Raw genomic sequence first — 15732 nt, 5'->3', positions numbered from 1 at the left:
AAGTATGAACCCGTGTCCAAAGAATTATCTCACAATGGTTCGGGGGAAATACTTAGATTTTAGTCCGGAAAATGTGAGGTTGGCGTTCCACTTGCCCATGATGCAAGGAGATGTACGCCCCTACACTAGAAGTGTCAACTTTAATCAAAGGTTGGACCAAGTTCTAATGGACATATGTGTGGAAGGAGCTCAATGGAAAAGAGACTCCAAAGGCAAGCCAGTTCAACTAAGAAGACTGGACCTCAAGCTTGTGGCTAGAGGATAGTTGGAGTTCATTCAACGCTCCATCATTCCCACTAGCAACCGATCTGAAGTTACTGTGGATCGGGCCATCATGATTCATAGCATCATGATTGGAGAGGAAGTAGAAGTTCATGAAGTCATCCCCAATGAAATCTACAAAATAGCCGAAAAGCCCTCCACCATGGCAAGGCTAGCTTTTCCTCACCTTATTTGCCATCTATGTTACTCAGCTGGAGTTATCATAGAAGGAGACATCTCCATTGAAGAGGATAATCCCATCACCAAGAAGAGGATGGAGCAAGCGAGAGAGACCCTCCACGGATCTCAAGAGATGCATGAGGAAGCTCGTCATCAAGAAATCCCTGAGATGCCTCAAGGGATGCACTTTCCTCCCAACAACTATTGGGAACAACTCAACACTTCCTTAGAAGATTTGAGCTACAACGTGGAACAATTAAGGGTGGAACATCATGAGCACTCCATCATTCTCCATGAAATAAGAGAAGATCAAAGAGCAATGAGGGAGGAGCAACAAAGGCAAGGAAGGGACATAGAAGAGCTTAAGGACATTGTTGGTCCTTCAAGAAGAAGACGCCACTAAGGTGGATTCATTCCTTGTTCTTATTTCTTTCTGCTTTTCGGTTTTTATGTTGTGTTCATTTATGTTTTGTCTCTACTTCATGATCATTAGTGTTTAGTAACTATGTCTTAAAGTTATGAATAATTCCATTAATCCTTCACCTTTCTTAAATGAAAAATGTTTTTAATTCAAAAGAACAAGAAATACATGAATTTCGAATTTATCCTTGAATTCAGTTTAATTATATTGATGTGGTGACAATACATTCTGTTTTCTGAATGAATGCTTGAACAGTGCATATTTTTGATCTTGTTGTTTATGATTGTTAAAATTGTTGGATCTTGAAAGAATGATGAACAAAGAGAAATGTTATTGACAATCTGAAAAATCATGAAATTGATTCTTGAAGCAAGAAAAAGCAGTGAATAGCAAAAGATTGCGAAAAAAAATGGCGAAAAAAATATAGAAAGAAAAAGTAAAAGCAAGCAGAAAAAGCCAATAGCCCTTAAAACCAAAAGGCAAGGGTAAAAAGGATCCAAGGCTTTGAGCATCAATGGATAGGAGGGCCCAAGGAAATAAATCCAGGCCTAAGCGGCTAAATCAAGCTGTCCCTAACCATGTGTTTGTGGCATACAGGTCCAAGTGAAAAGCTTGAGACTGAGTGGTTAAAGTCATGATCCAAAGCAAAAAGAGTGTGCTTAAGAGCTCTGGACACCTCTAACTGGGGACTCTAGCAAAGCTGAGTCACAATCTGAAAAGGTTCACCCAGTTATGTGTCTGTGGCATTTATGTATCCGGTGGTAATACTGGAAAACAAAGTGCTTAGGGCCACGGCCAAGACTCATAAAAGTAGCTGTGTTCAAGAATCAACAAACTTAACTAGGAGAATCAATAACACTATCTGAAATTCTAAGTTCCTAGAGATGCCAATCATTCTAAACTTCAAGGGAAAAAGTGAGATGCCAAAACTGTTCAGAAGCAAAAAGCTACAAGTCCCGCTCATCTAATTAGAATTAATATTCATTGATATTTTGGAATTTATAGTATATTCTCTTCTTTTTATCCTGTTTGATTTTCAGTTGCTTGGGGACAAGCAACAATTTAAGTTTGGTGTTGTGATGAGCGGATAATTTATACGCTTTTTGGCATTGTTTTTAGGTAGTTTTTAGTAAGTTCAAGCTACTTTTAGGGATGTTTTCATTAGTTTTTATGTTAAATTCACATTTTTGGACTTTACTATGAGTTTGTGTGTTTTTCTGTGATTTCAGGTAATTTCTGGCTGAAATTGAGGGACTTGAGCAAAACTCTGATAGGAGGCTGACAAAGGACTGCTGATGCTGTTAGAATCTGACCTCCCTGCACTCGAAATAGATTTTCTGTAGCTTCAGAACTCCAAATGGCGCGCTCTTAACGGCGTTGGAAAGTAAACATCCAGAGCTTTTCAGCAATATATAATAGTCCATACTTTATTCGGGAATTGATGACGTAAAGTGGCGCTCAACGCCAAGTACATGCTGCTGTCTGGAGTCAAACGCCAGAAACACGTCACGACCCGGAGTTGAACGCCAGAAACACGCTATAACTCGGCGTTCAACTCCAATAAAAGCCTCAGCTCGTGGATAGATCAAGCTCAGCCCAAGCATACACCAAGTGGGCCCCGGAAGTGGATTTATGCATCAATTACTTACTCATGTAAACCCTAGTAGCTAGTTTAGTATAAATAGAACATTTTACTATTGTATTCAGTGTCTTTTGACCACGTTTCATCTTTGGTCTCAGTTTCATTTTATTCTTCATCTAAGGAGACTATTGATCACATTTTGGGGGGCTGGCCATTCGGCCATGCTTGAACGTTTCACTTATGTATTTTCAACGGTGGAGTTTCTACACACCATAGATTAAGGGTGTGGAGCTCCGCTGTACCTCAAGTTTCAATACAATTACTACTATTTTCTATTCAATTCTCTTTTATTCCTATTCTAAGATATTCGTTGCACTTCAACTTGATGAATGTGATGATCCGTGACACTCATCATCATTCTCACCTATGAACGCGCGTGACTGACAACCACTTCCGTTCTACCTTAGACTGGGCGCATATCTCTTGGATTCCTTAATCAGAATCTTCGTGGTATAAGCTAGAATTGATGGCGGCATTCATGGGAATACGGAAAGTCTAACCTTGTCTGTGGTATTCCGAGTAGGATTCCGGGATTGAATGACCGTGACGAGCTTCAAACTCCTGAAGGCTGGGCGTTAGTGACAGATGCAAAAGAATCAAGGGATTCTACTCCAACCTGATTGAGAACCGACAGATGATTAGCCGTGCTGTGACCGAGCATTTGGACCATTTTCACTGAGAGGATGGGATGTAGCCATTGACAACGGTGATGCCCTACATACAGCTTGCCATAGAAAGGAGTAAGAAGGATTGAAGGAAGGAAGTAGGAAAGTAGAGATTCAGGAGGAGCACAGCATCTCCACACACCTATCTGAAATTCCCACCATGGAATTACATAAGTAACTTTATCTTTATTTTAAGTTTATTATTTATTATTTAATTTAGAAAATCCATAATCAATTGGTTTAATCCGCCTGACTGAGAGGATGGCTGACGTGTGCGTGCGAATCAGACAAAATCACAGCGACGCGTACGTGTGCTTGACGCGTATGCGTGGGTTGGAGTTCGCGCAAACGACGCGAGCGCGTGCCTGACGTGCACGCGCGGCAAGAAAAATGCTGAATGACGCGTATGCGTGACCTGCACAATCTGCAGAAATTTTAGAATACGCTGGAAACAGTTTTAGGCCGCGTTTTACCCCAGATTTCGGTCTAGAGACACAGATTAAATTCAGGGAACATGGAGAGGCTCAAAATATCATATCATAATTCACTTTTCATAATTTAGATGTAGTTTTTAAAGAGAGAGGTTCTCTCCTCTCTCTTAGGATTTAGGATTAGGATTCCTCTTAAAGGATTTAGGATTTCTTTTAGTTATTAGGATTGTTTCTTCATACCAGGTTCAATAACTTATGTTTCTCTTCTACTTTTATTTACTCTAATGCTTTTATTTGTATTTGATTTATGTTGCCTAATTGGCTTATGAACCATTCATGTTAGGATTTTCTTAACTAATATAATTTGAGGTATTTCAGACTCATGATTGTTTTGCTTTATTTATGATTTATTCTCCCTTTTGGCTTTGGTTAATTAATTGGTGATACTTGAGTTATCAAACTCAGTAGTGGTTGAATTTGGCAATTGCTAATTAATTTGGATCGCTCTAAAAGTTGACTGAAACTCGAGGATCAATTTAATTAGTCTACTTGACTTTCCTTTATTTAACAAGGGATAACTAAGTGGGATTAAGATCCAATTCTCACCACATCTGATAAGGATAACTAGGATAGGAATTCCGATTTTCATACCTTGCCAAGATATTTATAGTAATTGATTTATTAATTCCTGCAATCTATCTCTCTTGTTCAAAACCTTTTCAAAATCCCAAAATACACCTTTGCATAACCAATAATAATTCATACTTCCCTGCAATTCCTTGAGAAGATGACCCGAGGTTTAAATACTTCGGTTATCAATTTCAAAAGTGGTCTGCTACTTGTGACAACCAAAACGTTTGTAAGAAAGGAATTCTTGTTAGTCTAGAAGCTATACTTACAACGGGAATTTATTTGTGAAAATACTAGATCGCGCGAGAGTTTTATTCTTCAATATTCATCCAAAACTTGCTTATTACCTAAGAAAACGCATGAACTATCTAAAAAAAGTAAAGAAAAGGTCAGTAAAACTGGCTAAGATGCCCTGGCATCACAACACCAAACTTAAAACTTGCTTGTCCCTAAGCAAGTACTGAAACATACGGATGAGGAATGAAAGAATAAGAGAAACAAGTCCTTATTATAGAAGTTAGGTCCTTGGTTCATAGGGTTTCATGCATAGCAACTTAGGTTCATGCCCTTGCTGGTTTTTAGGTCCTTATCATGCCCTTGAATACGCACTTGATTGCATCCTATGAGATCATTATTCCTTGATCCTTTCCTTTTTTTTTTTCCAGGGTTTATTGCTTTCTAAGGCTAAGTGTTTTGTGAGGGGGCAAATCTTTAAGATAAGCTTTCAGCCAGTAATCCCGAACCAGTTGGTTCAAGGTGCTAGGTGTTAAAACAACCCTAAGGACCTACTCCCTCAAGTCTCTCCTCCGTACATACACACCATAGGCATATGGTTTGTTATTTTCTTTCTTAAGGCCTTGGTGTCCAGCACCTCTTTAGGTTACTAAGTGCTTTGTGGCAAGGTTGCTCTTGATAGTGGATTTTCAGTTGATAATCCCGGGTTAGTTAACCCAAGTTACCAAGTGATAAAGCACTCCTAAGAACCTATTCATCCAAGAAGATCCTTTGCACAAGAGCACCACAGACACATGCCTCAAGATTCAAACCCTTTGTGCCTAGCCTTATTTCCTATTCTTTTTCCTTTCTTTTTCACACTCTAACTTTTCTTTTTCTTTTTCTTATTAAGATCTTCTTATTGAGCTGGTCTCATAGGATGTGCTTCAAGCATATGATTCAAAACATATAATTGCCCTAATACCTTGCTGGTGAACCAACTTAGCTAGTCACTTACAACACCACAAATATTGGGACTTTTCTTCATAAAATGAACTCAACTCTTGCTTCTTTCATAAAATTTCTTTTCATTTAGCTCAAAAGACAAGCATATAATTAAGCAAGATGAAGATGCAACAGAGAACCTAGCCAGTGAACACTTATTGAGCATTAAAGATAGTACACAGACAGAATTCATAATGATAGTAAACTAGCCCTAGCAGGGGTACATGTAGACTTCCAATTTGAACATTCCAGAGCAGATAGAGTTAAGTAACAATACAACCTATTGGTGGTGCCTTCTAGCATTCCTTAGGTGATGGTGCATCGTTTTTCCAATAAATTGATTGAATTCCTGCAAAGTTATTAGAAAATGCTTGTTCCCAAAGCACTTGAAAAATAGTTAGTATGCATGTATGCTTGTGAATTCCTGAACTTAATTTGGTGTGTGAACACCAAACTTAGTTCCTTGCCTAGTATAGCAGATTGAATACATGCAGAAAACCTCATGTGCTTTTATTAAGAAAACAACTATGAACTAGAAATTAAACTATTGTTAAGTAATTTCCCTGATTGGGTGAAGCTGGTGACTAGTCATGCTGAGGGTTACAATGTGTTCTTAATGAAATCATTGGTGGAACACCAAACTTAGAATTACACATTCACCCCTGGATTATTTTGGTGTGGAACACCAAACTTAGCTCCTTGCAATACAGAAAATCCACTTAACTATTTTATTGAATTAACCGGAAAAAGAAGACTACCTTTGGTTGGGTTGCCTCCCAACAAGCGCTCTTTTAGCGTCGCTAGCTTGACGGTTTCTCCCTTAGTTGAGATGATACTTCAATTTGGGGCTTTCCCCCATGTTGCCCAGGTAGTGTTTGAGCCTTTGTCCATTCACTGTGAATGTCCTCATTGATCTTTTTTCCATGATTTCTATGTGTCCATAAGGTGAGACCTTCGTGACAAGAAAGGGTCCTGACCACCTTGATTTGAGTTTTCCAGGAAAGAGTCTCAGTTTAGAGTTGTAGAGGAGTACTTGTTATCCTTCTTCGAAATTTCTTGGTGCCAGGTTGAGATCGTGCTGTTTCTTTGCTCTCTCTTTATAGATCTTGATGTTTTCATAGGCTTGAGATCTAAACTCCTCCAGCTCTTGTAGTTGTAGGATCCTTCTTTCACTTGCAGCAGCACTATCAAGGTTTAACAGTTCGAGAGCCCAGAAAGGTTTGTGTTCCAGCTCCAAGGGTAAGTAGCAAGCCTTCCCAAACACCAGTTGATATGGGGACATCCCAATTGGTGTTTTGAAAGCTGTCCTATAGGCCCAAAGAGCGTCATCCAGCTTCTTCGACCAGTCCTTTCTTGATGCTTCCACAGTCTTTACCCTATATCTTAGGAGTAGAGTCTCCAACGGTCTGTTGCAAAAATGACTCCCTCTATCATTGATGAGGGCTCATGGAACTCCAAATTGGCTGAAGATATTCCTTCTAAGAAAGTTCATGACCACCTTGTTATCATTTATTGGGGTTGCCATGGCCTCCACCCACTTAGATACATAGTCTACTGCCACCAAAATATACTTGTTCGAATATGAGGTTGGGAATGGTCCCATGAAGTCGATCCCCCACACATCAAACAGTTCGAGTTCTAAGATAAATTGCTGTGGCATCTCATTTCTCTTGGGTAGATTTCCAGCCCTTTGACACTCATCGCAGCTCCTCACCAGTTCCTTGACATCCTTGAAGATAGTAGGCCAGAAGAACCCACATTGTAGTACCTTCGCTGCGGTTCTTTCTCCTCCAAAATGACCTCCATAGCTAGAACTATGGCAATTCCATAGGACTTCTCTTCCTTCTTCCTCTAGGATGCATCTTCTAAGTATTCCATCTGAACATTTTTTGAAGAGATATGGCTCGTCCCAAATGAAGTATTTGGCATCATTAATGAGTTTCCTCCTTTGATGTTTGTTGATCCCTGGAGGCACTTCCCCAGTTGCTTTAAAGTTGGCTATGTCTGCAAACCAGGGTGCTTTGTGAACCAACATTAGTTGTTCATCTGGAAAGAACTCATTCACACTTGAATCATGTGCACCGCCCTTCTCACAAGGAATTCTAGACAGATAATCTGCTACCTTGTTCTCCACTCCTTTCTTGTCTCTAATCTCAATATTGAATTCCTGCAACAACAAAATCCATCTTATTAATCTTGGTTATGAATCTTGCTTGCCAAATAAGTATTTAAGTGTTGTGTGATCAGTGAAAACAATCACTTTGGAGCCAATGAGATATGATCTGAATTTATCAAATGCAAAAACTATTGCCAACAACTCCTTTTCAGTGGTGGTGTAATTCTTTTGAGTATCATTAAGGACTTTGCTGGCATAATATATGACATGTACCAAATTATCTTTCCTCTGCCCTAACACTACCCCAACTGTAAAATCATATGCATCACACATCAGCTCAAATGGCAAGCTCCAATCAGGTGGGGGTAATGATAGGGGCCAAGGATAGTCTCCTTTTCAAGTTTTCAAATGCTAGTATGCACTTCTGATCAAAGATAAATGGTGCATCAGACACAAGAAGGTTGCTTAAGGGCTTGGCTATTTTTGAAAAATCTTTAATAAATCTTCTGTAAAAGCCAGCATGCCCTAAAAAGCTCCTAATTGCCTTGACATCACTTCGTGGGGTAATCTCTCAATTAGCTCCACCATAGCTCTATCTACCTCAATGCCTTGGTTAGAAACTTTATGACCAAGGACTATTCCTTCTGTCACCATAAAATGACATTTTTCCCAATTCAAAACTAAATTGGTCTCTTGACATCTTTTAAATACCAAAGGAAGGTGGTTTAGGCAGTTAGGGAAGGAATCCCTGAATACTAAAAAGTCATCCATAAAGACTTCAATGAACTTCTCTATCATATCCGAGAAAATCAAAAGCGTGCAGCGTTAAAAAGTTGCAGGTGCATTACACAGCCCAAATGGCATGCGCTTATAGGCAAAAACTCCATATGGACAAGTAAATGATGTTTTCTCCTGGTCTCTTGGATCAACCACTATTTGATTATATCCCGAATAACCATCTAGAAAACAATAGTATGCATGTCCTGCAAGCCTTTCAAGCATCTGATCCATGAAGGGAAGTGGAAGTGATATTTTCTTGTAGCTTCATTAAGTTTTCTGTAATCAATGCACATCCTCCATCATGTGACGGTCCTTGTAAGAATGAGCTCGTTCCTTTCATTGGGCACTATAGTAATTCCTCCTTTCTTGGGGACCACTTGGACGGGGCTCACCCATGGGCTATCTGAGATTGGGTATATTACTCCTCCCTGCCATAGCTTCATGACCTCCTTCTGTACCACCTCTTTCATGACTGGGTTCAGCCTTCTCTGAGATTGAATGGAGGGCTTGGCATCATCTTCCAGCAGTATCTTATGCATGCATATGGCCGAATTGATTCCCTTTAAGTCAGCAAGAGTCCATCCAATGGCTTCTTTATGTTTTTGTAACACTTGGATTAATTCTTCCTCCTGCTCTTGGCTAAGAGCTGAATTTATGATCACTGGATAACTTTCATTATCTCCCAAATATGCATATTTAAGGGTAGGTGGCAGTGCTTTCAATTCAAGCTTGGGCATTTCTTTTTTTCCCTTCTTTTCTTCTAATGCGCCCTGGGCAAAGAATTCAGCTGCTGTAACTTCTTCATTAGATGCAGGTTCTTCTTCTTCAGCTATCTCTCAAAGTTCTTCCTCCTCAAAGGTCTCTTGTACCAAAGCTTCCACTGAATCCAACCGCATACATTCTCCCAGTGATTCCGGTGGGTAGTTCATGGCCTTGAATACATTGAACATCATATTTGCATCATGTAACCTAAGAGTAAGTTCACCCTTTTGGACATCGACGATGGCTCCAGCAGTAGCTAAGAATGGCCTTCCCAAGATGATACAGGCCTTGGCTTCTTCCTCTATATCCAACACTACAAAATCTGTTGGGAAGATAAAGTCTCCCACCGTCACCAACAAGTCTTCCACCACTCCATAAAGGAACTTAAATGATCTGTCTGCCAATTGAAGGGCCATTCTTGTTGGTTTGGCCTCCTCAATCCTCATTCTTCTAATTATTGCTAAGGACATCAGATTTATACTGGCTCTCAAATCACACAAAGCCTTTTCCACTGTGATTTCCCCTATGATACAAGGGATTTGGAAGCTCCCAAGGTCCTTCAATTTCTGGGGTAACTTGTGCTGAATGATGGCACTACATTCCTCGGCTAGTACCTGGTGCACGAAAATTACACTCACACTATCTAATTCCGCACAACTAACCAGCAAGTGCACTGGGCCGTCCAAGTAATACCTTACGTGAGTAAGGGTTGATCCCACAGAGATTGCCAGCTTGAAGCAAGCTATGGTTATCTTATTATTCCTAGTCAGGATATCAATAGGGTTCTTTAGTTTTAATTGTAAAAAGTGAAAGATCATGAAATGAATAATTGTTACGCAGTAATGGAGAATGGGTTGGAGTTTTGGAGATGCTTTGTCCTTCGAATTTCTGCTTTTTTACTGTCTTCTTCTTCACGTACACAGGTCTCCTTCCATGGCAAGCTGTATGTTGGTAGATCACCGTTGTCAATGACTACCAGCCGTCCTCTCAGTGAAAAGGGTCCATGTACATGGCTAATCATCTGTCGGTTCTCACTTGTGTTGGAATAGGATCCAGTGATCCTTTTCCGTCTGTCACTACGCCCAACATTCATGAGTTTGAAGCTCGTCATAGTCATCCCTTCCCGGATCCTACTCAGAATACCACAGACAAGGTTTAGACTTTCTGGATCTCAGGAATGCTGCCAATTAATTCTAGCTTATACCACGAAGACTCTGGACTCACGAATTGAATGCTCTATTGTCAGGAGAGGCAGTCAAACTCGTAAGTCAGAAACCCAAGAGACATCCATTCAATCGAAGGTAGAACGGAAGTGGTTGTCAGGCACGTGTTCATAGGTTGCGAATGGTGATGAGTGTCACGGATCATCACATTCATCATGTTGAAATGCGAATGAACATCTTAGAATAGAAACAAGCGAGATTGAATAGAAAACAGAAATACTTGTATTAATTCATCGAGACGTTGCAGAGCTCCTCACCCCCAACCATGGGGTTTAGAGACTCATGCCGTCAAAGATACAAATTCAGATGTAAAAATGTCATGAGGTGCAAAATAAATCTCTAAAAGTAGTTTATATACTCAACTAGTAACCTAGGTTTACAGAAAATGAGTAAACTAAGATAGATAGTGCAGAAATCCACTTCTAGGGCCCACTTAGTGTGTGCTGGGGCTGAGCATTGAAGCCTTCACGGGCATAGGCCATTCATGGAGTTAAACACCAGTTTGTAACCTATTTCTGGCATTTAACTTTGCTTTGCAACTTGTTTCTGGCGTTTGACACCAGAATAGGGCAGAAAGCTGGCGTTAAACGCCAGTTTGCGTCATCTAAACATGAGCAAAGTATAGACTATTACATATTGATGGAAAGCCCTGGATGTCTACTTTCCAAAGAAATTGGGAGCGTGCCATTTGAATTTCTGTAGCTCCAAAAATTTCACTTAGAGTGTAGGGAGGTCAGAATCCAACAGCATCAGTAGTCCTCTATCAGCCTCTGAATCAGATTTTTTGTTCAGGTCCCTCAATTTCAGCCAGAAAATACCTGAAATCATAGAAAAATACACAAACTCATAGTAAAGTCTAGAAATGTGATTTTTGCATAAAAACTAAAAAGAATATACTAAAAAGTAACTAGATCCTACTAAAAACTATATTAAAACACCCCCAAAAAGCTTATAAAATATCTGCTCATCAGTACCACAGTCTCTTTGTTCCTCCAGCTTCTCTTCTTGGTCATCAATTCCTTTAGGAACTTAGCATAGAGCGGCATTTGCTCTATTGCTTTAGCGAAGGGTATGTTAATCTGTAGCCTTTTAAAAACTTCTAAGAATCGTGAAAATTGGCTATTGTCCCCACTCTTCTTCAATCGCTGAGGGTATGGGGCTTTTGGAGCATGTGGCTTCAGTACTTCTTCCTTTTTATGTGAGTTGGGAGCGGGAGATTGAATTTCTTCTTGCCCTCTGTCCTCTCCATCCGTGTCCTTCTCTTGTGATTCCTTGGAAGTCTCTTTCAATGCCTTTCCACTTCTGAGGGTAATAGCTTGGCACTCCTCCTTGAGTTTACACTAGTGTTGTTACAAATGTTGTGGCTGGAAACATGCTTGAATAGGTAGCTGATCTGTGTCTCAAGCTTATTGATGGCTGCATCTTGATTTTGCATATTGGATCGCACTTCTTCCCTGAACACTCTACTATCTTGAATTTCCTTGCATATTCCTTCAAGCAGAACTTCAATTTTGGAGAGTCTATCTTCAGATGGTGGTGGTGAGTTGGGGTTAGAGTGTTGAGAATGGCCATTTTGGTTTTCATATGGTCTCTGTGTGGAATATTCGTAGGCTACATTATTGTTGGGGTTGTGGTGTCTCTGATCTTGGCCTTGATCTTGTTGGTTTCCCAACCCAAAATTTGGATGGTTCTTCCAACCAGGGTTGTAGGTTTTAGAGTATGGATCATTGGATTGCCTGGGTGGGTTTCCAACATAGTTGGCCTGTTTTCAGTCACCTCCTTCCTCTGTATTTACTCCTTCTTGAGCTGATGGTGAGGTGGTGACTGCTGCGACTCGATTCCTTTCCATCTGTTTGGTAAGGTCAGCCAACTACTTGGTAATCATCTTGTTTTGAGCTAGTAGTGCATCCATATGGTTCAACTCCATTACTCCTCAAGTGTTGCTCCTTTGAGAAGCATAGAAGTAGTCATTCTCAGCTATAGTTTCAATGACATCTATGCCTTCTTCAATGGTCTTCTTCTTGTTTAGAGATCCCCTGGAAGAGCGGTCTACTGCCTTCTTTGATTCGTAAGACAACCCTTCATAGAAGATGTGTAATTGCACCCATTCATTGAACATGTCTGGAGGGCACCTTCTTGTTAAGTCCTTAAACCTCTCCCATGCCTTATAAAGAGTTTCACCATCTTGTTGCCTGAAGGTTTGTACCTCAACTCTCAACCTAGTGATCCTTTGGGGATGATAGAATCTCACCAAGAACTTGTTTACCACATCTTCCTAGGCTGTTAAACTCTCCTTCATGAAGGATTCCAGCCATTTAGATGCTTTGTCCCTAAGAGAGAATGGGAACAAAAGCAATCTATAGGTGTCAGGATGAACACTATTAGACTTCACAGTATCGCATATTCTTAGGAAGGTGGTCAAGTGTTGATTGGAGTCTTCTTGAGCGCTTCCTCTGAATGGGCAGTTGTTCTAAACAAGGGTGATAAGCTGGGACTTCAGTTCAAAGTTATTGGCATGTATGGTTGGTTTTTGGATGCTACTTCCACAGTTTCCTGGATTTGGATTAATATAAGAGCCTAGAACTCTTCTCTCCTGCTCAGCATGACCTGCTGGACCTTCTCTAGCATGGTTGTGTGTCTCTTTCTCATGGTGGTTTTTCATGTTTTCCTTCATGTCTGTCTCAAAATCCTCCTCTTCTTCCTCAGTACCAATGACCCTCTTCCCTCTTGCTTCCCTCCTTAATCTTAGGAAGGTCCTCTCAGGTTCAGATTCAAAGGAGGTTGAAGCACCTCTTCTTCTACCTGTCATACAATCAGCAGATTACACAAGCAAGAGAGAAGTGAAGAAATCACTCTTGTTAAGGTTACTGTTAATGTGAGTGAAGCAATTTATCAAACAGTTAGTGGATTAGTTGACAGAGTTGTGAATTAACTGGGAAAATAAAACAAGAGGAAATAATAAATGAAAATGACTGAGACTGAAAGTAAATGACAAAAACAAAATAAATGAAACAAAAGAAAAGTGCTCAATCTAGTTATCCTCTAATTTAATCATTGTCGATACAAAATCAATCCCCAGCAACGGTGCCATAAACTTGATGCACGAAAACTTGTCTCTCAACAAATTTCCCTTCGGCAAGTATACCGAATTGTCGTCAAGTAAAAACTCACAATAAAGTGAAGTCGAATCCCACAGGGATTAATTGGTCGAGCAACTTTAATTAGAGGAGTGTTCTAGTCAAGCTAAGCCAAATTGAGTGAGAATTGCAAAAACTTAAATGCGGGAAAGATAAATGACATGAAATGTAAATTTGTAGAATCTTAAATGGGGAATTGGGGAGATGAGCATGAAAGTAAATAACAGAAAGTAAAGAGAACGGGTAAGATCAGAGATGGGGAATTCATTGGGCTTAGGAGATGTTGCGTTCTCCGGATCAAGTTCATCTTCATCTCTTCCTAAATCAATGCATTCATTGATCTCCTTGGAAATCTTAGGTGATTCGATCCCAATTCCTTGGCAACCCAATCTCTCTAAGCTTGAATAATTTCCCAATTTCTTGATGTAATTGCTCATGAGAAGAGATGAAGTTTGGTCATTGATTATACCACACACTTTCATAGATCAAAGTAATGGTAGGATTACATGTCACGATATCCATCCAACCCCCAACCTAATCCAATGTGAGAAAGCAATTCTAGCATGATCTCCTCATTCCTCTTCCAAGGCTCAGAGGAGATCCAATTATGGAGAGTTTCTTTTCCAAGATAACTAACCAATTGATTGAAGACCCAAAGCTTTCTAGCAAATCAAGAGAAAAGAAAGAGGAAGAAGAATGAAAATTATAATTGATCCATCAAATTACAACAGAGCTCCCTAACCCAATGAAAGGGGTTTAGTTGTTCATAGCTCTGGGAATGGAATGCGTAAAAGAAAAGTGCATTGTGAAGTGACTAGAAAATGCAGAAAAAATAAATATACAGAGTGTAGCTCCCAATAATGCCAAGATCCTTTCTAGTTCAAAACTACTTCTATATATTCTACTCTTCTGATCTTCTAGTTAGCTCTCCAAGTCTTGGATCTGGGCCTTTGATCTTTAGTTGAAGCAGTTACAGTCCTTAGTGGGCTCAGCTTTGCTTGCAAAAAGAGAGTGAGTCAGGCATGGTATGCAGTTAGTCAGGACGTTAGTGGTGTTAACGTTAAGTGTAAATTCTGGTTCGAAGACGTTAGTGACACTAACTTTGTCACTAACGTCCCAACCTATTTGAGCTACGTTAACTCCAACGTTAGTGGCACTAACGTGACTACTAACGTGGCCTTTCCATCTTTCGCTAGCGTTATTGGCGTTAACTTTGCCAATAACGCTGCTCCTTGTCCCTTTCTCCCATGTTAATGGTCCATGTTAGTGTAACTAACGTGGCCCTTAACGCAGGCATGCCAAGACTTGAGGGAGTTAGTGACACTAACTTTGTCACTAACGCTACAAAACTCCTCCTCTTCCACGTTAGTGCTCACATTAATTGCATTAACGTGGCCACTAACGTGGGTATGTTGCCATCTCCAACGTTAGTGACAAAGTTAGTGTCACTAATGTTGGATCCTCATTAATTACCCCACGTTAACTCCTATGTTAGTGGTATTAACGTGGCCACTAACGTAGGTGAACTTGGCTTGATCCAATGTTAATGACAAAGTTAGTGTCACTAACGTTGTCGATCCTCTATTACTCCACGTTAGAGCTCACATTAATGGCACTAACGTGGCTCTTAACGTTGGAGCTTCCTTCTCTTTCCACGTTAGTTCCCACGTTAATGTAACTAACGTGGCAACTAACGTGGGCTGTGATGACTTTCGAGGGCGTTAATGGTGATAACTATACCACTAACGTTGCAAGCTTGCTCCCTTTCCACGTTAGTGGTCACGTTAGTGATACTAACGTGGCTGTTAACGTGGTTCTTCTATGCTTTCTTTGTCCTGAAATCAAACAAACAAGGTGCATCAAAGCTTTGTTACAGGTCATAAGATCTTCTACTATATAAATTGGCATTCAATTCATGCATTATTCTCATGAAATCATGAAAACTTCACTATGTTTGCTTGAATGACGATGTAAGTGTATATTCATCCAAAACTTGCTTATTACCTAAGAAAATGCATGAAACTATCTAAAAAAAGTAAAGAAAAGGCAAGTAAAACTGGCCAAGATGCCTTGGCATCAGTCAAACACTTTGAAACATGCAACGCCACATCGTTCCTCATTCCCGGCCACCAAAACAATGCCTTCAGGTCATGATATATTTTAGTACATCCTTGATGAATTGAAAACTTACTCCGGTGGGCTTCTATTAACACATCTCGCCTCAATTGTCCTATGTTTGGTACAAAGATGAAAGGTCCTTCTCTTG

The 15732-nt window shown here is 40.1% G+C and overlaps 1 non-coding gene across 1 annotated transcript; it reads left to right on the top strand.

Moving 5' to 3' along the window:
* The first annotated feature begins 12446 nt into the window (after positions 1-12446).
* On the top strand, positions 12447-12550 carry LOC130959282 (small nucleolar RNA R71). Its single transcript, XR_009078375.1, has one exon. It is a non-coding gene; the product is annotated as a small nucleolar RNA R71 (small nucleolar RNA).
* Positions 12551-15732: the final 3182 nt, after the last annotated feature.

The sequence above is a fragment of the Arachis stenosperma genome, chromosome 10 (genome assembly GCF_014773155.1).
Source record: "Arachis stenosperma cultivar V10309 chromosome 10, arast.V10309.gnm1.PFL2, whole genome shotgun sequence".
Taxonomy (NCBI): Eukaryota; Viridiplantae; Streptophyta; class Magnoliopsida; order Fabales; family Fabaceae; genus Arachis; species Arachis stenosperma.
This window is presented reverse-complemented; position numbering and strand designations above follow the sequence as displayed.